The following is a 27,696-nucleotide window of genomic DNA, read 5'->3' as shown; positions in this document are numbered from 1 at the left end:
ATTAAAACACTTAGTGCATGCGATAAGTGTTCTGCTGGGCTCGTATTTATTTGGGGTGGACTTGTTTCTTCTAAAGCAACGAGCGTCTGGAGCCGCCAGGTAAGAGCAAGTCCTCAGGTGATAGTTTCATTGCTGGCATGTTGCACCAATAAGAGTATATTGTGGTCATTAGTGACCTTTTTTTATTGTGATGCTTTAGGTCTATTGCAAACCCTTTATTATTTAAGAAAACACAAACTTTAATTCACCCTGACTGATATTGACCCTCTTGTCCTGTTTATTTTTCGGCTCATTCCTGCAAGAGCTTTGGGCATGAAAGTCTGCATGGGTAGTACAGAGGCCCTTAGTGGTTCCTTGGTGGCTTTTACCCACTACAATTTTACTGTTATAGTCAGGGTTATATTGTTGGATTGTCATGTATGCTTAGAAACATATAATCAGTAATGCTGAGCGATGTATAATCAATTGCATATTGATAGCATGTTTCATCCTTAGTAGTCTGCAAAGACTCTGTGTGAGTTCCAGGGCACTCTGGCATACACACACATCCTAAGGTCATGAGAGAGGTCGTAACTTCTCTTCCTGATTTATAGTATAGGAGGACACCAACTCTGTATCTCTTTAAGTATGAATGCCTTTTGTTTAGGTCGTCCTCTGGACTCCTAGCACCAGCTTTCGGGAGTTGTTCGCAGGGTCGTGACACACACACACACACACCTACACTACACACAGACAAGGTACTCTTTGTTCACATGTATGCCTGTTTGAGATGTCACATGTTAATGAACCTAGGCATATTTATGTAACCACAATAAAGAGCAGTGTACATGGGAGCTGACTGAGAGTGACTGGGGTTTGAGTGTCAGGAACAACGCTTGTCTCAGTCATCTCCCTCATGCAGGAGATCACACAAAGAGTTCGGCCTGGTGCTCCATGCTTTGCTAGCTGCAGTAGAATTGTCTCTGATTGTTCCAGCAATAGGTTTGTGCCTAGCCAGATCTATCAGTTATAGATTCTGTATTTTTGAGATTCCTTTAAGATGGCGCTGGAGTGACGGCAGCCTTTCCAAGTAGCTCTGCAACCCCGCACCTTTTCTTAACTTTTAACTTTTTTAGACTAGGCTTTCAAACTTTATTTCACCTTCCTCTAGTTACTCTACTTGTACCTTTTAGATATACAGGATGTATAATGCAATTTTTAAAACTTCTGGAACCAGCTCCTTCATCTATTCGAGAGCGGAGCTGCTGGCACTAAGAACAAAGGAACAGACCGGCATGCGACACAACATCCCGGCTGAGATAAAGAGGAGCTACAGAGGCTGCAAGGCTGGAGTGAGGAAAGCGGATAACCGGAGGCGATTCAAACCATCTATCCCGACAGTGATAATGGGCAACGTGAACTCACTGCAGAATAAAATGGATGAACTGTGTGCTCTGAACAACCACCGACTATACCGTGAGTGCAGTTTGTTTATCTTCACGGAGACGTGGCTAACCGAGCTAATGCCACAGGCTAAAGTAAACCTATGTGGTTTCACATCCGTGAGAGCCGATAGGGACACACAGGCCAGTGAAAAAAGCAAAGGTGGGGGACTCATTGTCTATGTTAACAACAGATAGAGAGGAACAATATGAGGGAGGTCTGGAATAGTGAGAAAACCATCACAGGCCACAACACCAAGAACAGCACAGTAGGGGGGACTGTGGAGAAGGCAAACGAACTGAACAACTTCTTCAACAGGTTTGACCAGCCCAAAGGGTTGGAGACAACAGGTCAGGAGACAACTGAGGAAACTTTGCCCCAGAAAGGCAGCAGGCCCTCCAACCTGTGCCCTTAACTGCTTTGTTTGGGGTTCTTCCTGATACAGTTGTCTTGCCGACACCCCAAGCGGATTTGGTAGCATTTCTCACCTTATTGGCAAGACGCAGATTATTGTTATGTTGGAAATCTCCTTCTCCCCCATCCTGGGAAATCTGGATCAGAGACGCTTTGCATTTTAGCAAAATTAAATTCACCCTGCGTGGGTCTATGGCCAAATTTTTTAAGATCTGGCAACCCTTTTTTGACCATGTTCAGACTTTGCGCTCTCGCAACACTCCCAATTAGCCAGCTCAGACTTTATTCTATTTTATTTCATCTTATGCTTAAGTATATGGACTCTAATGTGCCTGCGCCTTATGATGGTATCTACTTACCTACTTTATACATATTTCTTTTCTCTTACAGATTTGACCTATCTTTACAACTAAGCTGACCACTCATTATGTTTTGCTTTTTTGTGCCCATCTCCATTCAAATGACATATGTAAATGTTCCATCTTTTTTGTGTGTGTGTGTTTGTGTGGGGGCGTGGGCTCTGAAACTCTCCACATCTCTCTGTACACTCAGGAACTGTTATCTTGTACTCCAGGGTTTACTATTCGTATTATTAGACTGGACCCTTTCTTTTTTCTTTTTATATACCCACTGGTACTCCTATAATTATGAGGTGGGAGTGTATGTTTCATATTGTTTTATGTTCTTCAAAAGGAAAGCAGCATATTTTTTAATTTCTCCTTTGCAAAAATGGATGCAGAAAATTTAATAAAAATATATATATATATAAAAAAAGAAAGGCAGCAGGTCCAGACAAGGTGTGTCCGAGGATGCTAAAAACGTGTGCTGCTGAACTGAGCCGCTACAATGAGTCTTAAATCTCAGTCTGCGACTGGGGAGAGTGCCCGCCATATGGAAGACATCCGGCATCGTCCCGGTCCCCAAAAGGAACCGGCCCAATGAGCTGAATGACTTCCGAGTCCTCCGGAGTGAAGGATGCCATCTTGTACCTCCTACATAGAGCCCTCTCACATCTGGACAAGGGAAAAGGCATGGTCAGGATCCTGTTTCTTGACTTTTCCAATGCCTTTAATACCATCCGGCCCTATATGCTCCAGGAAAAACAGGATGCAGGTGGACCCCTGCCTGGTCACTTGGATCTCTGACTACCTCACTGACAGACCACAGTACGTCAGGCTGAATGACATCATGTCTGACACTGTGGTCAGCAGCACAGGAGCCCCACAGGGAACTGTGCTGTCCCCTCTTCTCTTCACCCTGTACACCTCTGACTTCAGCTACAACTCTGAATTATGCCATATTCAGATGTTTGCAGACGACACAGCCATCATGGGTGTATCTGGGATAATCAGGAAGAGGAGTACAGAAGTCTGGTGAGGAACTTCGTCACATGGAGTCACACAAACCACCTGCAACTCAACACCTCAAAGATCAAGGAACTGGTTGTGAACTTCGGGAGGTCCAGAGCCGGTCCACTGCTGGTTCAGCTAGAGGGGGAGGAGGTGGAGGTGGTCAACAAGTACAAGTACCTCGGGCTGTGGGTGGACAACAAACTAAACTGGTCATGCACAGCAAAGAAGGACTGATCCAGGCTGGAAAAACTGATCAGGAAGGCTGGCTCTGTGGTCGGCATGAAGCTGGACACTCTAGTGACAGTGGCAGAGAAAAGGACACTAAAAAAATTGCTGGACATTATGGACAATGCTGGGCATCCTCTGCACACGGCCATAACCAACCAGAGGAGTCTGTTCAGTGACAGGTTGCTTCTCCCAAAGACAAGAACCAACAGACTTAAAAACTCCTTTGTCCCACACACCATCATACTGTTTCATTCCTCTCTGGAGGGGAGAGGGAGGGGAAACAGGAGGACAAAGGAGGGGGGAACAACCAAGCTGTAGTGCCTTTTCACTGTGCAATACTGTTAATGTATCTAACCAAAGGTTCCCTGGTTCATCTGCAGGTTGTGCAAAACACTGCAGCTTGTCTTTGACCAGATACCAGAAGTATTCACATGTGACACCGTTGCTATCTCAGTTACACTAGCTTCTTATTGAATTAGAGTCCATTATAAGATCCTGGTTTTGACTTTTAAAGCCTTGCACGGACTAGCACCAGCTCATATTACTGATCTTCTACAGTGCTATGTTCCTAGCAGGATGCTGAGATCATCTAATCAGGGCTTACTTGCTATTAGTGATGTGCGATAAAACTGATTTCTTTTCCGATCCGATACCAAGTAAAATTAAAGTTGGTATTGATGATACTGATCCGATACGATACTCTTTACAAAAATGTAATGTTTCATTGTATGATATATAATTGTATTATGTAATTGTAATAATATAGCTTCATAATGATTACAGGACATCAGACTACTTGTTCTTATTGCTTAATAATGCAGAATTATTATTTAGAATATAAAACACCATTGTGATGTTTCTGACAGCTGCCTCTTTGTAATTCCCTAGAAGAGTGTGGAGACAAGAGGGCAGTGAGCATGGAATGCTCAGATACTGAGAAGCGGAGACAAGGAACACTAAGACTGGGAAGAGGACATGTCACGGGAGTCGGGAACGCACTGGGGATTTGTTGTTAATTTCCCTGCACTGTAAATAAACGCACTGTTGCATCAAAGAGTCCAGCATTTGGGTCCTCCTTTCCCCACATCCCCACTGTTGGCCAGCTCTAACCATGACAGAATGACCCAAACCTGGACATGGGCCCAGCAGACTCTGAGGAGAGACTCAGGAGGGCGGTAATGGTCAAAGTTTACAAACTATGTGATTTTTGGTGGGAGAAGCCCGGGATGTGTTGCGTTGCGCTGTGGAGAGACAGATGCAGGAAACGCTTTTTAAATTTCCCAGGCTGGTGGACTCTCTCAACCCAGTCGTCATGGACTTCCTGTTCTCTACCCTCCATCTCCACTCTCCGCCTCAGGCTACTCACCGGCCCTGACAGCCGGTAGATTCACAGGCTGACACGCCAACCCCGTCTACTACACGGAAACAACGTTAAAGCCGCCGGCGCTCCTCACTGCAGCTGGATCTTTGGACATCTCAACAGCCGGCTGTGGTGAGTAATAAGGACAATTTTCCCATGCCATCTGTTTTTGTGTTTACAGTGGACGGTGACACCGCTAATACTGCTGTAAGCCAGCCGTTAGCGCAGCTAGCATCGCCTCAGTCAGAGGTCTCCACAGCACTCTCTGCTTCACCATCTGCAGCGGCTATGCCACCATCATCTCGTCTGCCTGCAGCCACCACTCTCCCATCTTTTCCACCATCTGCTGCTACGGCGCCACCCAGACCTGCTCAGCCTGAGCTGTAGGAGCTCTGTGAGCAGGAGGAGGTCGTGCCACCCGAGCAGGAGCTCAGCCAGCCAGAGGAGCCGCCAGCACGGCTGCCACATCCACAGCCAGCGCGGCTAGCACGTCATGGATCATGTGCCATGCTACACTGTTGCCCACCGGAGCTGCTACAGCACTACCTGCCTGAACTGCTGAACACCGCTGCTGCTTGACCCGGAGCAGGTTGCCTGTGCTGGTATGCCGCCGCCGCCGCCGCCGCCAATGGACCCGTGGCAGGCCGTCGGAGATGCAGCGCCGCCACCATTGGACCCGCGGCAGGCCGCTGGAGCTGCAATGCTGCTGCCACTGGATCCATTGCGTGACTTCACGTTAGTCTCTTGGCCAGTTAGTAAAGGTTAGTCTTCTGCATTGCAGTGTTTCTGACGGCTACCTCTTTGTTATTCCCTAGGAGAATGTGGAGACAAGAGGACAGTGCTCAGACACTGTGGAGCGGAGACAAGGAACACTAACACTGGGCAGAGGACACCCCAGCACCATGCTACCAGGCCAGTAACCTACGTCTGCCAGCACATACCCTCCGCCAGCCCTGCTGCACGCAGCCACAAGGAAAACACCATCTAAGAGCCACCAGAGCCACTAACCAGGTCATGACCACAACCCCCCGGTTAAGCCCTCCAGAGATAACATCCCTAGGGACTCCCTAAGCCCGTCCCTACCTCCACATCAACCTTAATACTGAAGACTGGACCAAACTACGACCCCCCACCTCCACTAGGCGATGGAGCTGTTATGGTTGGCTGTGTGGCAGGCAGGCAAGTAGGAGTGGTGGACCCAAAGTGCAGACTCAGACTCAAGGGATGAACTCAAAAATACTCAGCTTTATTTGCTGGCACAGGGAAACAAGCGTACAAAGCAAAGCAAACTAAACTAAACTGGGAAACAACATAAACTCACGGGAAACACAGGGAGATCCACACAGCATGGGGGACGACGCGACACTGACTCAAAGAAACACAGGGTTTAAGTACACTGGGAAGTAACGAGGGGAATGAGACACAGAAGGAGGGCACAGCTGGGAGAAATCAGAACTAACGAGATGAGGAAGTAAAGCCAGACACATTAACATAAGACACGCACCTCCAAAGTAAAACAGGAAACATAACACAGAGACGCGAACTTGACAAGGGGATACAGCTGACAGGGGAGACAGAGCAACTAGAGAACATAGACATAAACCATAAGACAGAACTTAAGAAACCAGAGACTAGAAATGATAAATGATAACAAACTCAAAACCTCGGGGTCGACCCAGGCATCCTAACAGGAGCTGATCAAAGGAGCCCAGAGGGATTGATCTAATGTGGTTTCAGAGGCTGTATCAAGACTAAAGTGATCTATTAGATGGTTTCTATATTGGCTAGAATTAAGATTATTTTTATTTTTCCAGTTCATGAGGACTATTTCCTTGGCAATACATAGGCCAGTAATAACCACTTGGACTGTATTTGTTTCTGTAGTGACATCATCTAATTTGCCCAACAAGCACACTAAAAGGGAGGTTGGAATGTGACATTTTAGACACTTTGATAAGTCTTCACATATCTCACGCCAAAACTTCCGAACTGGTGGATAGAACCAAAGAGCGTGGATGTAATTGTCTGGTGTATTGCCTCACAGTGTGAGCAGTTCTTGCAGGAGGTAAAGCCCATCTGGAACATCCGATGACCTGTACACTCTATGTAGTATTTTGTATTGTATTAATTGCAGACTGGGATTTCTAATCAGTTGAAAGGTTTTTAACAAGCTAATTAACGCTAGTTAAACGGAATTAAAACAATACACAATCGAATTGACCAAACTGTGTGATGAATGATGATAAATACTAAAAAATTACTTAAGATTTATCTTCAACAATAGATATTAGAAGTTAAATTTAACTGTTTTTAAATTCCCACCGGAGTTAAAGGGACCTGCGGCCTTGCATGTGCTCTGCATCTTCAACTGCAGAGACAGTCAGTCTAAGCTCTTTTAAAGTGTAGCTAACTGCAACACACATTTTTTTTTTCAACACAAGATATGTTTGGGGGTATTTAAATGTTAATATTAATGTTTTCGTATTTAGCACAAACCAATAGGTCTGGGTCTCTGGCCATGCGTTTCTGACGTTATTCTAAGGTTTTTGTGTTTCTTATGTTTAGTGGCAGGTTACTTGAGTTTGGCTTAACGTTATTAACATTGTTTTAAGGAGTTTATGTTAGGGCTGTATATTACAACGTTTGTATTTTCATGCCATGTTTCCTGTTTTATTTTTGAAAGAGTCTGTTGTGTTCAGTTCATTAATCTCACTTCCCTGTTGTGTCAATAGAATCATTTGTGCCAGCTACTTCCCTGCTCTCCTTCCATCCTGTCTCAACCTCCAACAGGAAAGTAGAAGTCCTCATATGGTAGGGCCAGTGATTGTAGTGTGTGTTACAATATCCTCATATTGTTTTAAGCTGTGAAGGACATGAGTGTGTTTAAGTAGAAGTCCTCATGTGGTAGGACCAGTGATTGTAGTGTGTGTTACAATGTCCTCATATTGTTGGGTAGCAGAACTGTACAGTGTTAACTTTCTATAGAATCTGGTATAAGGAAGTGAGATCCTTCTGTAATAATGTTCACTGATACAAATATGATCTGTAGTTAATCATCTAGTCGGGATTTATACTAGAGAATGTTTCTGACGTTATATTGTTGTCTTTTGTTGCAGACACCAAGTGCTGAGGTCCTGTCTCACCCTCATACAGACCAATTGGTGAGTGACATACCCACTTCATTCTTCCAACAGGTTACACATAATGTTTTTGTATTTGGTATCAAGTATATGTGTCACTTGGGCCTAGTGCATAAATGAAATGCACTTTGATTATACTAAAACAATCAGTTTGAGTTAAAGTTTCCCAAAACCAACATTAGCATTAGGAGAAAGTAATTGTTTATACCATTTGTTAGTCCAAACTTTCCCTTAAAGTATCAGCTTGATCTTTATTCTGACTACATTTGATATTTTTGTCCTTTTACACATGTTTTTGTCCATTTAATTCAATTCAATTCAATTTTATTTATATAGCGCCAAATCACAACAAAAGTCGCCTCAAGGCGCTTTATATTGTACAGTAGATAGCACAATAATAAATACAGAAAAACCCAACAATCATATGACCCCTATGAGCAAGCACTTTGGCGACAGTGGGAAGGAAAACCCTTTAACAGGAAGAAACCTCCGGCAGAACCAGGCTCAGGGAGGCGGGGCCATCTGCTGCGACCGGTTGGGGTGAAAGAAGGAAAACAGGATAAAGACATGCTGTGGAAGAGAGACAGAGATTAATAACAGATATGATTCGATGCAGAGAGGTCTATTAACACATAGTGAGTGAGAAGGTGACTGGAAAGGAAAAACTCAATGCATCATGGGAATCCCCGGCAGCCTACGTCTATTGCAGCATAACTAAGGGAGGATTCACGGTCACCTGGTCCAGCCCTAACTATATGCTTTAGCAAAAAGGAAAGTTTGAAGCCTAATCTTGAAAGTAGAGATAGTGTCTGTCTTCCGAATCCAAACTGGAAGCTGGTTCCACAGAAGAGGGGCCTGAAAACTGAAGGCTCTGCCTCCCATTCTACTTTTAAATACCCTAGGGACAACAAGTAGGCCTGCAGAGTGAGAGCGAAGTGCTCTAATAGGGTGATATGGTACTACAAGGTCATTAAGATAAGATGGGGCCTGATTATTTAAGACCTTGTAAGTGAGGAGCAGGATTTTGAATTCAATTCTGGATTTAACAGGAAGCCAATGAAGGGAAGCCAAAACAGGAGAAATATGCTCTCTCTTTCTAGTCCCTGTCAGGACTCTTGCTGCAGCGTTTTGGATTAGCTGAAGACTTTTCAGCGAGTTTTTAGGACATCCTGATAATAAAGAATTACAGTAGTCCAGCCTGGAAGTAATAAATGCATGAAGTAGTTTTTCAGCATCACTCTGAGACAGGATATTTCTAACTTTAGAGATGTTGCGCAAATGGAAGAAAGCAGTCTTACATATTTGTTTAATATGTGCGTTGAAGGACATGTCCTGGTCAAAAATGACTCCAAGGTTCCTCACAGCATTACTGGAGGCCAAGGTAATGCCATCCAGAGTAAGAATCTGGTTAGATACCATATTTCTAAGATTTTCAGGGCCGAGTACAGTAACCTCAGTTTTATCTGAATTAAGAAGCAGAAAGTTAGCGGCCATCCAGGTCTTTATGTCTTTAAGACATTCCTGCAGTTTAACTAATTGGTGTGTGTTACCTGGCTTCATGGATAGATAGAGCTGCGTATCATCTGCATAGCAGTGAAAATTTATGCTATGTCTTCTTATGATGCTGCCTAAGGGAAGCATGTATAATGTAAATAGAATTGGTCCTAGCACTGAACCCTGAGGAACACCATAATAGACCTTAGTGTGTGAAGAGGACTCTTCATTTACTTGAACAAATTAGAGTCTATTAGATAGATATGATACAAACCACTGCAGCACAGTACCTGTAATAACCTCCCACTGATCAGTTCACATGCTTTAATTTCTGGTGAAATAGATGGCTTTACATCAGTGTTGGGTTTAGAGCTTTTATTGACAACAGCAGGACAAGTTAGAAGTCAGGAACATGAACTCTACATGTGTTCAGTCGTCATGTCCTCATATTGTTTTGAGCAGTGAAGGACATGAGTGTGTCACATAAACCTGACAGTGTCCTCACAAGTAGCATTAAATTCAGGTTTGACCAAAATTTCACCCTAGCCAAAATCTCAACAGATGGGCGTGTTCCTGGAAGCATGGGTAAAACTTTTTGTGATTCCCATGCCTCTAGGACCTTCAGAAAGGCACGTTCCCATTTGTCACATTTTTGTCATAGGTACTGATATGTCACGAAAACACGTGTGTGTGTTTTCGTGGCCTGAAAGTCCAGCAGTCCATCTAAACAAAATGCACTTAGCCTAAAACACGTTTATCCTACCATAAAACAATAAAACAAGATACGACCTCTCCCATGCTCCCAAGATGTGGGTGTGGAAGTCAGAGAGCTCTGGAATGCACACAAAGCCTTTTACAGCCTGCTGAAGATCACACATCCTATCACTACACAATCGATTATACACCTCTAAGCAAATATGGTTAAATATTTCTAAGCATAAATGGCAATCACAATACAAAAACCTAACAGTACCCCCCTCGCGTCGAGAATTGACGTGCAGAGTCCACCTACTGAATACTGTAGAGATAAACCCTAAACGTTGTTTATTGAGGACAAGAGATTGCCACAGAAGAGCCTGTTGTCCGTATATTTATACATTTCCGAAAGCACATTGTAGTGACATATACTGAATACAATATATTATATAATGTAAGCAACTACCTGAGAAACAGCAGATAAATTAATTATAGGCTATTACCTTTGTATCATTTATTGCATTTATGGAGGGAGAGGTGTATGCTGGGTAATGGCACCACTAGCAACTGGGGGACTTTATTCACCCGCCTTGGATGTTATCAGTCCATACAAAGGGCGTTATTAGCAGACATCAGTCCCATAGATATGGGCCATCTCCACCTGCTAGATTGTTCAGAAGCTTGTTATTGTCCATCCAGATGGAGGATCAGTAACAGGAGCGTGGGAAGACTCCAGAATCCACTCTGGCTGGAATCCGGTGGATACAGCAGTGTTTACAGGTAAGACCATTTAAACGGACAGCATTTATAGAAAGACTATTAAAAGTCAGCGAGTGTCAATAATGTTAATGTGGTTATGTTAGCAATACACCGAGTGCTAATATAAAGGCTTTAAGATGCATTTGTAGATATTATTACGTGTTTTACCGTCTTTATGGTGCTAGCTTAAAGTTACGGTGTAAACGTTAGCTTATATTGTAGTAAAGCTGTTACTGTTTAAACGATGTTAGCACAAATATTAACTTCTGTCATGACTGATTAAGTTACTAGCAGTGTTGGGAAGGTTACTTTTAAAATGTATTTCATTACAGAATACCTGATACATGCCCCAAAATGTATTCTGTAACGTATTCCGTTACGTTACTCAATGAGAGTAACGTATTCTGAATACTTTGGATTACTTAATATGTTATCATCCTGTTTACAACTACGTGAATGTACTATTGCTGTGATTTATTACTGTTCCTGAAGGTCCGTGGCTCCGAACCGTAGTAAAGGGACCTCTGGCTAATACGGTGGGTTCGTGTCGGGCTGGTAGCCGAAAAATAGCTTTACTTTGTTTTCCGGAGGAAAACACGAACACATAATACCAGTAGGCCAGCTCTAATCGTAATTTGGTATGGCTTCGCGGGCCACATGTAATTAGGCTGCTGTCCAAATCTGGCCCGCGGGCCAGAGTTTGACACCTATGCTTTAGAGCTATACCTGTAGCATTCTGCCTTTTAACTTAGCACAACAACAAAAAAGCACTCTCTCACCCAGGAAACACGCAGAGAGAGAGTGTGTCACCCTGTAACCATGGCAACCGTAACGCTGCCACCTGGAACAACAGAACATAGCTGTCAAACAAACCCAAACAGTCTTGACCCGCGACAATATGAAACAGGGAAGTACCGCCGTGTAATCCATTTATTTCAACGTAACTGTATTCTGAATAAGTAAGTAACTGTATTCTGAATACCACCTTTTTAAACGGTAACTGTAACGGAATACAGTTACTCATATTTTGTATTTTAAATACGTAATGGCGTTACATGTATTCCGTTACTCCACAACACTGGTTACTAGTTAATAAAGTTTGCAGTAAAGTGATTATTCGCAGCCACAGATTGACAGTAAATATCTTGATTAGCTTCAATGCATCTGTAATAAATATGTGCAAGTTTCAATGCTTCGTTTAAACTGTATGATACTTCTACTAACCCAGGGTCAGTGTGAAATACAATCCTAGCTGTGTGATCAAAGCCTGGCTCCTTTAATCTCATGACTGCTGTGACACTGTGGTGACGCACTCGACATATTTGTCCTTTAAATTTGTTTGTTAAAATTAAAACTTTCTTATTCTGTCTGCACTCATTAGCAGGTATTGGCCTGGTCTTTCTTGATTTTTTTCTTTTTAAATCTCAATTAGACTTTTTACCTGGATGTGCCATAAGACCATTATTCCAGATGTTGACTTTGATGGAAAGTCTCCTGTCCTTTGTGCACAGTGCTGATGGTGGCTTATTTTATCTGAGTGCACTATGCATTCACACATATCAGTTTGTCAAATAATTTAGACACTTCAAAATATGCTTGAATATATTGTGTGGTCTGTAATGACCCCAAATAAGTTTAATATACCTGTATGTCTTTCATGACTTACTTTCTGATACTTTAAATTTCAAATGAAACAGCAAAGTGAGCCCATTTGTTTTTTTGTTTTTTTACTTTGTTTTTTTTTTTTACTTTTATCTTTTAGTGCTGCATCTGGATGACAACAGAATATGTGCTGGTTGGGCAGAAAGGCTTATTAAAGTGAACTCAAATAAAACACACAACAAAAAATAGCACATTAACATAACAAAGACGCTAGAGTAGCCTGGCAGTGAATTGTTTAGTTATGTATTTAGAATGTTTTAGAAAATATAGCAAAAGTTCTAATACAATATACTTAATACAGTGATTATATAGATATTCATACAGAATCACTGTAGGCAGCACTGTGCACAATAACTCTCCTCAGGACCTTCAGTCTCTCATGAACTGTAAATGTTTAAACACTCTGAGAGGCATTTATCCACTGATTCTGCGAGACCCTCTGGCTGACCCAACAACTACAGCACATGGATAACAGATTTTAGTTATGATAGCAAATGTAATTGCATTTTCCAAAAACAATGAATTTGGTTTGGTTCATTTGCGTGTGAGAAAGCGTTACAGACATATCAAATAATTAAAAAATAAAAAAAGAAATAGTAAACATGTAACGTCTTTTTAAAAAATCAAATATAAACAAAAAAATTGATAGGCTATGAAATTTGATAAACAATATCTGTTATTAAAATGCAATCTGAAGAGTCTAGTTTATGGATGGAAAAGTTAAAGCGTCGTTGATCAGACTCTGTAGGTACATGAAATTTATTTTCTTTGGGTTTATAATAATGTAAAAACACTGATTCAGTATTATCCAATCAATCAATCAATCGAACACTATCAAACTGATTATCAGTTATCTGTAATCCAAAAGACATCATGTGCACTTCACACAGTCTTCTATAGTGCTTATGCTAACACAGTGTGAACAGGTTTGCAGATTTTTGCTGTCTGTCGTGTGATTGGCAGATAATTATTGAAATGTAGTTAGATGTGGAGGTTGGTGTCAGTTCTCTTCGGTCGAGGTTTAAAGAGGTTAAAATCATCATCAGTAAATACTAATAGAAAGATCATAAGTTTGTATTCATTTAGATTGGGTTGCTGTGTGTGACTGCAACTTATAGGTTCACTAGTATGAACCCATATGTTAACATGCCGTTAACTGATAATTTTGTGACAATAATGTGACAGAAATACAGTAATTAGTGTAATGAAGTATTTTTTTCCAGTAAGTAATTCCATAAGTACCTGTATTACTTTTTGGAAAAGTAAAAAGTAATGTGTAATACATGATTTTATCTGTGCAATGATACAGCTTTTATATTTATATTAGCAGAGTAAATGCTTAGCCCTTGTAAGGGGGATTAATGTGGCCATGAGAATCACTTACATTTCAAACTGCTGCTAATGAACATCAGCAAACTAGTCTGAGGCCTGGCTCTGTTGTTGTTTACATCTTCTGTACATCAGCAAAACAATTGCAAGAAGAATCAGACCAAAAACTGAAAGACCAACGATGAGTCCAACAGATTTAACATTATCTTCTTCTCTTCCTCCTCTCTGACCTGCAGGGAAGAAACAGGAGTGAGTTGTCAGCTGTCAGGTAGGAGAATGAAAACCTTATCCAGGTAACTCTTGATTTTCAATGTTATGAAAGTGTTGTTCACATCTTACTGTGAGCAGCACTGTGCTGGATTAGGAAATTATTTACAACAATGATGTTGTTGTTTGGAGCTCGACATGTCAGAGCGACGTTCTGTCCAGACTCAGCTGTGATGATTTTCTGGTCTGAAAGAGGAAACAACACAGAGCAGAGAGGTTAAAGATTAAAGTACAATTGTTCACTTTTCCAACAGCCAATCAGAATGAAGGGAAACAAAGAAAGTCCACTGAGCTCTGCACATACACACATAGGTGGATTGTTTTTTCTTTTTTTTTTTGCTGTTATTTAAAATAGGACTTGTGGTATATTAAAAATCGTAACGCTCGCTGGATTTTATTTTACTGTAATCAATTTTAGTATTAAGTGAACTAACAGCTGATGGAAGAAATCTTAATCACAAAACATTTTTAATCATGAGCAAATATTTAATACTTTATAAAGTGTGATGTGCTGTGATGATGTCATTATCAGCTGGTATATTACAAAATATTATATAATTCACATGAAAAACAACAGGACTTTAAAATGAGAAAAGTTTGTTTTAACTTTTCTATTGTTATTTCTTTAATAAAGTCTCTGTTCAGAAGACCACAGCCGTGGGAACAGCAATGATACTGTGTAGGACCCTCAAACTCCCAGACCTCTGGTAGAGGACCCAAACTTAAAGACTGCCCACAGGGTGAGTGGAGATTTATTTTTATAAATATAGTTATAGTTGCATTATTGCACATGGACATGGTCCAGAGTATTAAATGTCATTTAGTGAATCTGCTTATGCAGAAGTATAATATTAAATACTATGTTTTCTATGTGGCTAGTTCATGCTGCTAAAGCTAGCAGATATGTTACACACTGGTGAGCTAAAATACATTTGGTGTTCTGTAGCATTACTGTGTATATTTACAATTGATGTCAGGCACTGAAACGTATATATAACCTTTATTTAACCAGGAAAAGTCCCATTGAGATTAAGAACCTCTTTTTCAAGGGAGTCCTGGCCAAGAGGCGACAACACGTTGAAATTACAAAGTTACATACATATTATAAAATAACAATTTCATTTTAAAAAACGATTTTCTCTGGCTCTCTCAATCTAGACTTAAAAGCATTTAATGAAATAAGATCAAAATATATGTATATGTATATGGTATATGGAAAGATTAACCTACATAGGAGTACTGATTTGTATTTACTGAGGTCATAATGACTGACTGAAAAGGTCCGTAACTTTATAACTATGGACATACCAAATCAGTAAGTCATCATACTGTTAATATGTAAAGAAGGTCAATACCTGTCCTCTTTATCTCAGAGAGAAACACTGTTTTTGTTTAAATACCTAAATCTCACCTGCAGAAATCGGCACGATGAAGACAAACACCAAAGTTGAGCAGAGCAGCGTGCTTACGGAAGCCATTACGGAAGCCATTCGCATGTGATCTAGTTCTAGTGCGACTGGTTTAATGACACTTAGACTGCTCTAAATGTCTGAGGATCCTGATATTTTCAGTGAATAACAGAGAATCCAAGTTTAAAACCTACATGAGACTAAATTTACATTTTAAATAATGCTAAGACTGATCGTTGCTTTAGGGTGAGTCGCATTAGAGTGACGTGTCTGTAATGGTAAGTGGACTGGTTCTTATATAGCGCTTTTCTACTCTGTCTGAGCACTCAAAGCGCTTTATACAACCAATTCAATCACCCAATCACACCGGCACTTCTTCTAAGTTTTTAAGTGCTGAGTATCTAATATTCATACACATTCACACTCCGATGAATGTATCTGCTCGGCATGCAGACTGGAGCAGCCTGGTATTGAACCACCGACCTTCTGGTTCTGCTCTGCCACCTGAGCTACAGCCACTATTGCATCTATTGTTAAATTCTTATTCTATATTATTCTATAAAAATCAGATCAGAGTGTTTAACAGGTTCAGTTGTTATCTCCACAGAACAACACAAATTTTGTAGACTAATAAAGTGAAGCTTTAATCCTGGATCAGCTGGATTAACATTAACAGACTTCTGTCAACCTGTTAGATTACCTAGATGTAAGTAAATAAGTAAATTTGATTTGTGCTTCAAAAAAGTGCTTCAAATTTAAATAAAGTACAATAAATAGTTTCCTTAAAAAAATATACTTTTGAAACTTTTAGTCTGGAGATTGTTCTGAAGGCTCAAAAACGTCATTTTAACACTTACTGTCGTTCTGATGGCATCTGTGAAAGCCTCAAACAGTCTTCTGATCGTCATGATGAAAAAATTATCCACAAAGATAAAAACGTTCAAGGTCAGTATACTCCTGTCTTCTTTTTCAGTGGGTCAAAAGGAACCTCATTAAATTGTATTCTACTCAAGTAAAAAAAAAATTAAAAGCTTAAAAGCTCATGAATTAAAAATCAGAAGTTAAAAGTCTAAAAGTAAAAGGGACGTTACCACGTTACCTTACAGCCACATATGAGGAAATGCACCTGTATTCCCTGTTTTAATGACACAACATGGACCTGTGTGACAGGTTAGTAGCCACACCTGTTTGATTCCTGAAGGATTCTATTTTGATCCCAAACTAAAGAAGTGAAAACCAAACCAAATCTGACAGAGTGCGACTGCAAACATTATTGTTATTTTTCATTATTAGTGTTTATTTGATGCTCTCAAATGCTCAGCAGTGAAAGCATCAACCTGTTGCATTAACATCAACATTGATCAAAGTCATCCTGTCAGTTTAGCTACATTTAAGGAATTTAGCTCAGAAACCTCATCTGTGTTGAGATCTATTTTGCCTTTTCACTTTTAAAAGTTTTCTTTGTGTTTCTAAAAACAGACAATAACAAAAGCAACAACATTCCATAACTACCTCTGCACACAGTTACACTGTTATAGTTTCTATATAATGGAGATTCTCATGAAGATTAAAACAATCTGCTAGTGATGTTTCATAACAACCAATAAAATGTTGGCTGGTTTTCAGAAGTAGTAACTGATTTTCAATCAGCACCATGTGGGTGGAAAAGAGGTGTGTGTGTGTATCCTGGTCAAACTGGTTCAATCTCAGTGAAGCAAAAGCATTTCAAATGCTTCTTATAGCTTCCATATCTGCAAGTCCACTTGTGTGTGCTGGACTTAAAGCAGATTTCAAAGTAGTATCATAGGAGAGGTGAGTGGGGATGTGGTGTCTGCAGCTGTTTCCAGACCAGTAAACGGGTAAAACTTGTGCTTTCAAAGAAAGACTTCCTGATGATCAGTTAACCAACTGCAATGGATTAGCAGCACTTTGCTGCTCCTTGCTCCTAACAGTTTTTAAGGAAGCACTTATCTTTTCACACACTGGTTCTGCATTTTGCCTTGATTTTTGAATGTGTTATATGTGTAGGTGTTTTCTATTGCACAGACAAGCACAAACATACAAACACAGCATTCATACAAATAGAGGGAATAAAGACTGTCGTTGAGTCTGAGCCATATTTTGGCACATAACACTCCACCCTCTTATTGAGTTACCATGTCATTGTGGAGGAGGGGTTTGTGAGCTTTAATTTTAGACATTTCTAAATATGAATGATAAATTTTGAACTAAGGAGCCAGTCTAGGTGGTTCGGGCATCTGACAGTGATGCCTCCTGGGTGAGGTGTTCCACGCATGTCCCACCAGGAGGAGGCCCTGGACCAGACCCAGAGATTTAACCCTCAATCTCAAATTTTTCCAGGAAACACAACCAGTATCACCAGTACATGACAGCAGACTTTACAGTTTATTCATGATTACATGAACCTTTACTGAGAAGATTTACTAGTGTGTATGCTCAGAAGATGATAATAATAATAATATGAATAATAATAATGATAATAATAATATGAATAATAATGACAAGACACTAAACCCAACTGTCTGTTTGTCTGTCCCAGACTCTATCTTGTATATTAATAGCTGACTGTTGGTTTCCGTGTGTATAGGAAAATAAAGAAATTAAAAACTTCAGCCTCAAACTCACACATGCTGTTCTGAAGCATTTCTGTGAAGTTTATGTGTAATCTTTATTTCTTAAGCAAAGATAGGTTAGCCACAACCAAATGCAAGCAAGTCAAACTTTCCATCTCACACTTCAGTGAAACCCACAAAACCACATGAGAAAACATTTATGAATCCTAAGTAGAATATCATCAAAGTCACTGAGGACATCAAATAATACACAAAAAAATATTTGTATTTAATTTGTATTTTATTCACATATAAATTTCACCTTTACACTTAAGTATAAGATCTTTTTTATTTAGTTCAATTTAGCGAAAAAAAAAAATATTTTGATCATGTGGATGTCCTCTGGTCTGAGGTGCTGGGGGACCAGTTAGAGACCAGCAGCTGGACATTTGTGGTTGGACTGGTGGACTACTTCAGTGAAGAGTAGACGACGTCTGGCTCTGGTTTAAAGTCTGAACACAAACACACACAGTTCAAACAACAGGAAACATGATTACAAGCTTTGTAGTTCAATCAAGACCTCCAATCTCCACCTCTCTGCATCACAGACAGTCCCAGTGAGCTCTGAGCCATACCATATTTTCCACACCATAAGGCACACTTAAAATCCTTTTCTCAAAAGTCATCGGTGAGCCTTATAATCCGGTACACCTAATGTATGAATTCTGATTGTGCTTACTGACCTCGAACTGATTTTATGTGGTACACGAGCTCAAAAATCTGTCAAAAAATGTTTTAGTACGACTTTGGTAAGCTACAAAGCCGCCTGATGGATTGTTGGAGCATTATGGCTACTGTAGTCAGGAGCCTCACAGAGTAGTCTGGGTCCAAAACTCCGTCCGCTTAAGGTCCCAAAGTCAAACAAACACTGTTAAAAATTGTCTAAATTCTTTCATCTTTAATAAAATGATCATTGTTGCTACTTTACCAGGTGTAACAATTAAGTTTAACATTCAAGCATCCATGTCAACAGAATTTATTCAATTTAACGCAGTTAGAAGTTAGCAGGAAGTTAGCTCACTAGTTTCCACCTAAACATGAGACACCAAAACGTGCAGCTCTGCTATCACTTCTAACATAAATAAAGAGAGAAAACTAAACAGCAGTGGGTTTTGCAGGGTTACTGAAGTTGGACTAGCTGGTATATAATGATGTGCTACATGATTGCTAGCGACACAGCTATGTTAGCATAACATAAACAGTGAAGCTGGAGGATGAACGCCAACTTTTTTCCACTCAATAAAAGTTAACATGAGGCTTCCCAATGGTCAGGGACAAATGCAATTGTATGGCAGGATGTTCTAAACGCACCAAACTTCACTCAGGAGAACACCTGAGATAATTCATCCACAATAGGAGGTTAGTCATTAATATACTGCAACAACATGGGAATAGAGCAGCTGCGAGAGAATTCAACATTAATGAATCAATGGTACGGAGTGGAGGAAGCAAGAAGAATGAGTATAGTAAAGTTTGACTTATTTGACTGTTTTGTTTTGCTTAATGTGCCTTATAATCCGGCGTGCCTTATGCATCAAAACAGACCTGTTCACCAACAGTGCGCCTTGTAATCTGGTGCGCTTTATGGTCTGAAAAATACGGTAGTTTCGATGTAGTTAGCTTAGTTTAGTTTAGCTTAGCATGATGGCAGTAAACACGGTGAGCAGCTAGCTTGTCTCTGTTCACAGTCAAAGAGCAGCTGTACCTGGGCCTCCTTGTTCTGATGGCTGTTTGTCCATAACTGAAGTCTTCAGTTCTCACTGTTGAGTTGACTGCAGCTGAATCCTCCTCTGTAGAATAAAACATATTAAAATTAACTGAGGAGACGATATTTTTGAGCATTAAAAAAGAGATTAAATCAAAATCAAATCAAATCAAATCACTTTTATTGTCACGTCACATGTGCAGGTACACTGGTACAGTACATGTGAGTGAAATTCTTGTGTGCGGGCTTCACAAGCAACAGAGTTGTGCAAAAACAAGCGAAATATAAAATGGCTAATCTAAAAGTAATAAATATATGTACAATGTATAAGGTATATACATTACTGAACGTGTGTACTAAATATGTTTTTCTACGTGTGTGTGTGTGTGAGTGTGTATATAGTGTGTATATACATGTTTTACAAATGAAATAAGTAAACAATAAAATAAGATATGTAAAATATACAGAGGTTGGTAGTCAAAACAGTGGTATTTATGTACAGTATGGAGTGCATAATGTTGAAGTTCCAGTAGTGAGGGTGAGGTGTCTATGACGTGTTCAGCAGTCTGATGGCCTGGTGGAAAAAGCTGTCTCTCAGTCTGCTGGTACGGGACCGGATGCTGCAGAACCTCCTTCCTGATGGAAGTAGTCTGAACAGTTTGTGGCTGGGGTGACTGGAGTCCTTGATGATCCTCCCGCTTTCCTCAGGCACCGCTTCCTGTAGATGTCTTGGAGGAGGAAGCTCACCTCCAATTATCCGTTCAGCACACCGCACTACTCTCTGGAGAGCTTTGCGGTTGTAAGCGGTGCTGTTGCCATACCAGGTGGTGATGCATCCGGTGAGGATGCTCTCAATGGCACAGCGATAGAAGGTCCTGAGGATGAAGGGGCTCATGCCGAATCTTTTCAGTCTCCTGAGAAAGAAGAGGCGCTGCTGCGCCTTCTTCACTGTTTTGTTTATGTGTACTGACCACGTAAGATCCTCAGCCAGATGTACACCAAGGAAGCGGAAGCTGCTCACTCTCTCCACAGCGGCGCCGTTGATGGTGATGGGGTGTGTACTCCTCTGCACCTCCGGAAGTCCACTATCAGCTCCTTTGTCTTTTTGCGACGTTGAGGGTGAGATGGTTGTCTTGACACCAGTGGGTCAGGCGCTGACCTCCTCCCTGTAGGCCGTCTCATCACCGTTGGTGATAAGACCCACCACTGTAGTGTCGTCCGCAAACTTCACAATGATGTTGGAGTTGCTAGTGGCCGTGCAGTCGTAGGTGTAGAGTGAGTACAGGAGAGGGCTCAGTACACACCCCTGTGGAGCACCAGTGTTCAGTGTGGTGGGGGATGAGGTGGTGCTGCCCAGTCTGACCACTTGGCGTCTGTCAGACAGGAAGTTAAGGATCCAGCTGCAGAGGGAGCTGCTCAGTCCTAGATCCTGCAGTTTCCTGTCCAGCTTCGAGGGAACGATGGTGTTGAATGCTGAGCTGTAGTCTACAAACAGCATTCTCACATATGTGTCTCTCTTCTCCAGGTGTGACAGGGCAGCATGGAGTGTCAGGGCTATGGCATCATCAGTGGACCTGTTGTGACGGTATGCGAACTGTAGAGGGTCCAGTGAGTCGGGTAGTGCAGAGCAGATGAAGTCCCTGACCAGCTTCTCGAAGCATTTGCTCACGATGGGGGTCAGGGCTACAGGTCGCATAATGTTAAAAAAAAAAAACGCAGCAGCTTTTCACAGTTTTCTCATCTTAGCACCTGCTGTGAAGTAAAGAATTACTGTAACCTGAGGTGCTTTTTTAAAAAAGGGGATGACACAAAAGCTGTGCAGATTAACACCAGAAATTATTCACCACAGAGCAAAAGACAAACTATTTTTAGCCAAACCACCACACACTGCAGTGGGTCTCATCAGCTTCAGACTGCAGTCAAACTAACATGATCAACAGGATGAATGTATGTCACAGACACTACTAATTTAGTAACTTTATTAAAGTCAGATTCAGATTTTCAGTATAGAGACCGACGTTACTATATTTAAAATACTGGAGTCAATTGAATATTTAAAAAGCCAAATAGGTAAATTTAAAGAAAAACAGCTAATAATAGAGGAAGACGTTGTTAGTGTAATTTACAGAGATGGGCAGTAACGCGTTACTTGTAACGCGTTACTGTAATCTGATTACTCTTTTCAAGTAACGAGTAATGTAAGGGATTACTATTGCAAAAACGGTAATTAGATTACCGTTACTTTCACATAAGAACGCTGCGTTACTGCGTTACTAAAACCGTGATTTTTTTAAGAACGTCTCATGACAGTGACGTAAGCGAGTGCGACGTTCGTGACAACAGCTGTCTGCAGATCATAATATATCGAATGCGGACAGAGTGTAGCATGCAGCGTTTAAGGCGTGGAAGTACTGACCTTATTTTGAGTTTGATTCCATAAAAAGTGACAAAAACATTAGTGTCCACAGCGTGGAAGAAAACTTCTTTTTACAGCTTAAAAAACCCTAAACTTCCAAGCAAGCAGCGCGAGTGCGCTACGACGTAATGTGAAATTCACAGAGAAACTCGCGGATTCTTCCACTGACCGCTGCAGCACACCTGCACCAGGGTAAACCTCCGCCTACCCCAGTCCTGCTTTACAGGTGAAAATAGAGCAACAGGACCGCTAGTCTTTGACTTTATTTATTTTCTGCTGTGTTTTACTTGCATCTATTTGAAAGAGTGAGTGTAAACACAAAAAAATATTTTATTTTATGTGCTGGAATGTGCAGAAAATAGTTTTAAATGTTAAACAAATTTCTTCCAGTCAGAGAATGTTGCATATAATTAAGTTTTTGCTTGATGCATAAAGTTAAAAGATTAAAACAAGTTTTAAAAAGAGACTTTTCCTTTTGATTACATTTTGTATGATGAATTATGCAGAAAAAGTAGAATTGGGCTGAAAGATCTATCACTTTATCACCTATTCAGGTTGTAAATCGTGTTTTTAAAAAGTAACTAAGTAACTAAGTAATTAATTACTTTTGAAAATAAGTAATCAGTAAAGTAACGGGATTACTTTTTGGGGGAAGTAATCAGTAATTAGTAACTGATTACTTTTTTCAAGTAACTTGACCAACACTGGTAATTTATGTTGACTTTGAATACATTGATGGTCTGTGTGCAGAGTTTAGAGAAATGTTTTTCCAAATGATGTCTCCATGTTCCTTCCTGTTTGTAAAATGAACAGCTCTGTGTTGAAACACCTGCAGCTGAAGTGTTTTCTTTCTATCAGAAACAGGATGCTGGACGACTGCAGAGCTGTTAGCTTCAGTTAACCACAGACCACAAACACACAGTCCAGCTCACAGTGAACAACACTCAGTAAGTACAGAGTTAAACACACATGACCAAAGGAAACACATGTGAAACTTAAGTATAAACTTAAATATTGTAATTTCATGTTTTGATTAAATCAAGTCAGGAAAATGTTTATTTTAGTGTTATAACAGTCCACATTTTTGATCATTCCTCACATGATCCATAATGTCGTCATTATTCATTTTATTGAAATTAGCGCAGTCCTCATAAAGCTAAATCTAATTCTACCTTTATACTAAACTCAGTCTGAGACATTTGAAGAGGAAAAGATCAGAGAAAATGTTGAAACTATGATCAAGATCTACATGCCATGATTCCAGTTTCTCTTCCTCCATTCTGCAAATGTTCCAAGATTGAAAAGCTGCAATAAAATCCTTCTATAAGCAAATGTAACTCCTCAGGGCAGGAAACATGTTTCAGCTACTGATTGGCTTTTTAGGGATGGAAATGATCATATTTGTTACAGATTTCTATCCATGGTTAATTTCTTTTCACACACTTTTTTCTTTTTGTGTATGATTTTTTTCAAGATGTCCTCACATTATAAACAATAAAATTACTATTATTTTCTTTAACTTTGATGATTTGATGTTTTTATGTAGCTGTACACGGCATGAGTGATGGTATCATTTTCACCAGCTTCTTCTGGATCTGCTGAAGTGATCCACAAAAATCAATAATATAAATTAAATATCTAAACAGAGATTACATTTAAGAAAGTTATTAATGTGATCATAATGAATGTGAAGATTATTCTACTAAACAGACACTAAGACCACAAAACACTTTATGAGTAAATTCAACAGTACTTAAATACAATTAGGAATAACAAAAATGAAACAATGTTTAATGCTAAAATCAGATGGAAAATTCTCATCTCTATCTTCTTAATGTCTTATCCAACTTGGGGTTGAGCAAGAGCTAAAGATTATTACAGTTGTCATACAGAGACTTTTCACTGCCTGCTGTGTTTCCTCGACTCCTGAGCAAAGATAAAGAGTCAGTTCAAACCTGCAGTTGGTCCTCGTGGTGTTTGAACTTGAATTCAGCCTGATTTGTTTTTCATGTCTTCTCCTCCATCATCAGTTATCAGGAGAGCAGACAGTCAAAGTACAAGAATTCAAACAAACACAGAGATTCTACTTACAGAGCAGACACAGCACAGATGTTTCCTTCATCGTCCTTCTCACTCATTTGAGCTTTTTTTCATTTCTCTCACTGACACCAAGTAAAGCCCGCCCTCTTCCTCTGAGCACCAGCTTTTAAATCAGTACAGAGGACAGAACTGCTCTATGTCCATGTAGTGGACGTCCCCCTCAGTGAGAGAGGCAGATATGAGCTGAAACACAGGAATCAAACCAGGGACGCTGCTGTTATGGAGCTGAACTGGAACCATTCAGACACTGAGGGCCTCTGAACACATTTTAATTACAGCTGTGCAGAGACACACTGATGACTGACTGGAACACTATGATTCACATTTTACATTAACACCAGATGAGGCCCACTAGATGGAGCTGTTTCACTGTAAATATTAACAATGATAAAGGCAGATCATCACACAGAGCAGGACTGAGTTTTCAGGTGTGTTTTATGGAAATAAGCAAATGTCCCGATGCCTTTGCTCACCTGCACTTCAGAGGGGAGTCGATGTACGTGCATTATCTTATCTTATCTTATCTTATGTGGATGTGGGTCTGGAGGCTGCTGTGCTTAGCCCCTGTTTGACATAGACATGGAGGGTGGAGTTACCCCTGCTGGATGCTGCTGTTCCTCCCTGTGATCAGGTTACTTGGTAGTTCTGGAGAACATTTCTGGATGTTCTGACATGGTTGCTGATCCGCTCCCTTGCGAGCGCTCTGCTGGGTGGTTCTCTGCTTGTGCCAGAGTGGCTGGCCTCTCGTCCCCTCATCCTTTGGCTGTAGGTTCTCACCCAACCCACAATGGTGGTGTCGTCTGAGAACTTCTGGATATTTATCCATTTTACAACTCAAGTCTGCAGTGTACAGGGTGAAGAGGAAAGGGGCGAGTACTGTTCCTTGTGGGGCCCCCGTGCTACAGACTCCCACCTCAGCCTCACATACTGGGGTCTCCTGGTGAGGTAGTCAACAAACCATGTGGATAACTGATGGTCCACTCCTGCTCCCTGCAACTTCCCGCTTAGCACTGAGGGTTGGATTTTGTTGAAAGCACTGGAGAAATAAAAAAAACATGACTCTCAAAGTGCACGTGGTGCTCTCCAGATGAATCAAACCAGCAATGCAGTTATGTGTTACACGTGACACAAGGGCTCCTGTCTGACTGTCCATCATGGTTTCAATTGCATTCTCAGACGTCAGGGCCAAAAGAAGAATGTTCATACCAGATGTTAAAGAGTAGAAGAGATTAAATGATGCATGTGTTTGATGAATGGCTGTGACTCTTTTCTTTCACTGCAGTCACCTGTAAAAGAACAGTCACCCCCTACTGGCCATTAGAAATAATGCAGGTTTAACAGGTTTAACAGCCATCCCTTGCAGGCGCTCTGCTGGGTGGTTCTCTGCTTGTGCCGGAGTGGCTGGCCTCGCGTCCCCTCATCCTTTGGCTGTAGGTTCTCACCCAACCCACAATGGTGGTGTCGTCTGAGAACTTCTGGATATAGCAGTTATCCATTTTGGGTGGCTGTAGCTCAGGTGGCAGAGCAGATCAGCCACTAACCAGAAGGTCAATGGTTCGATCCCAGGCTGCACCAGTCTGCATGCCGAATATCCTTGGGCAAGATACTAACCCCATGTTGCTCTCCGATGCATCCATCGGAGTGTGAATGTGTATGAATGTTAGATACTTAGCACTTAAGCTTAGAAGTGCTTGTGTGAATGGGTGAATGAAATAGTTGTATAAAGCGCTTTGAGTGCTCAGACAGAGTAGAAAAGCACTATATATAAGAACCAGTCCATAACATTAGCTTCTCCTTTCAGACCCACGTACAATTTATCCATGTATGCTCTATGGTTGCAGCTCTACACATTTATGGATAGTTTTCAAAATTGGTTTTGAATGTCCTTTGTTTTACTGTCCAGGTTTTATTAACAAGGGGAAGAAGGCTTACTTCACACACCCTCACTTGACTGCAGTGGCAGATTGTTACTGGCTGAGCTGTTTTACAGTCACTCAGTGTTTAAGGCTTTTTAATCTCCCCCTCAGTTGGATACTTTGATGTGTCCATCTAAAGTTTAAAGTCTTGTCAAGAAGCAACACTGTCTACTTGGATTGATTGCTGTAAACACAAACTAAAATGTGTTTTTCATAGATTTTTCTTAAGTATTTTACACTGAGGAATATTATTCTTAAATTGTGCCCCAATTTGTAGACATTTTTTTTTTTAAATTGGTGAACAACTAACTCTTTACTTCTCAGTATCTGTCTGTTCTTATTATACCCAGTTATATTACTGGGGCAGTGACCCAGTGTTTTGGATTTTGTTTTATTTATATCTTCATGAAGTAAATCTCCAAAAGTTGATTCTGTTCACAAACAGAGTAACATAGTGTACGCTGTTAAGTGCCAGGAGGATTGCCAGGATTTATACATGGGGGAAACCAAACAACCTCTGGTGAAGCGGATAGCACAACACAGAAGAGCAACCTCGTCAGGCCAGGACTCTGCAGTCTATCTACACCTACAGGCCAGTGGACACTCTTTCAATGATGAGGATGTACACATCCTGGACAGGGAGGAACGCTGGTTTGAGCGCTGAGTCAAGGAGGCCGTTTTCGTGAAAAGGGAAAGACCATCTCTGAATCGAGGAGGGGGCCTAAGGGTACATCTTTCACCATCTTACAATGCTGTGATTGCAGCCATTCCCCAACTCTCTGTGAATGGTACTCATGGCCATTGATCAGTGGGCCTTGATCAGTGGCTGTTTATCAATGGTAATGAGAATTGACATAATTATAATGAAGGAACTGACCTCCCAGCCCATTGTTCCTTCAGTGGGCTGGTTTCAGCGTTCAAATAAAGTGACGGTATTTTATTCATTTTTGGATGAACATTCATGTGTGTTCGCAGAGGTCATGGAACTAACTGTGAGTTTATGGTGTTTGATCAGGCTGTAATACTTCTAATATAACCTGTAAAAAAACGTATTCACTGAGCACGGTCAGGAGTAAAAAGTAGTGTCTGCTTACAGAACACATGTTAATGTGACGCAACTGAATGTCAGATGCGTGATCCACAATGTCAACTCATGCATCAAATAACTCACAGGGGTCCGTCCTACTACATCCTCCATCAATAATAACATGACTTGATGTACCATGAGTTCATTATTCCAGATGCTGAATTTGAGGGAAAGTCTCTCCTGCTTTGTGCACAGTGCTAATGGTGGCTTCATTTCTCTCAGTGCCTTTTACACATACCAGCTTGTGGCATGATCCAGACACTTTAAATATGCTTAAAAATGTTGTTTATCCTGTAAAGACCCACTA

The 27,696-nt window shown here is 40.8% G+C and overlaps 1 protein-coding gene and 1 long non-coding RNA gene across 3 annotated transcripts in view; one reads left to right on the top strand and one right to left on the bottom strand.

Moving 5' to 3' along the window:
• Positions 1-16,827, bottom strand: part of LOC120437460 (complement C1q tumor necrosis factor-related protein 3-like) — a 51,828-nt gene extending 35,001 nt beyond the window's left edge. Inside the window, exons 1-3 of one of the 2 annotated variants that reach the window (XM_039608049.1) lie at positions 16,390-16,827; positions 14,196-14,309; positions 13,912-14,086 (exon numbers count right to left, since the gene is read on the bottom strand). The gene's annotated coding sequence lies outside the window, so the exon portion shown is untranslated. Of the gene's footprint in view, positions 1-13,911; positions 14,099-14,195; positions 14,310-16,389 lie in introns of those variants that run through there. The other variant, XM_039608050.1, reaches the window with a different exon arrangement.
• LOC120437461 lies at positions 10,832-21,451 on the top strand. The gene is made up of 4 exons (XR_005611146.1): positions 10,832-10,886; positions 14,093-14,124; positions 14,758-14,863; positions 21,396-21,451. It is a non-coding gene; the product is annotated as an uncharacterized LOC120437461 (long non-coding RNA).
• The last annotated feature ends 6,245 nt before the right edge of the window (positions 21,452-27,696 follow it).

Source organism: Oreochromis aureus, linkage group 3 (genome assembly GCF_013358895.1).
Source record: "Oreochromis aureus strain Israel breed Guangdong linkage group 3, ZZ_aureus, whole genome shotgun sequence".
NCBI classification, from domain to species: Eukaryota; Metazoa; Chordata; class Actinopteri; order Cichliformes; family Cichlidae; genus Oreochromis; species Oreochromis aureus.
Note: the sequence above shows the minus strand (reverse complement) of the source record. Positions and strands in the feature narration are given on the sequence as shown.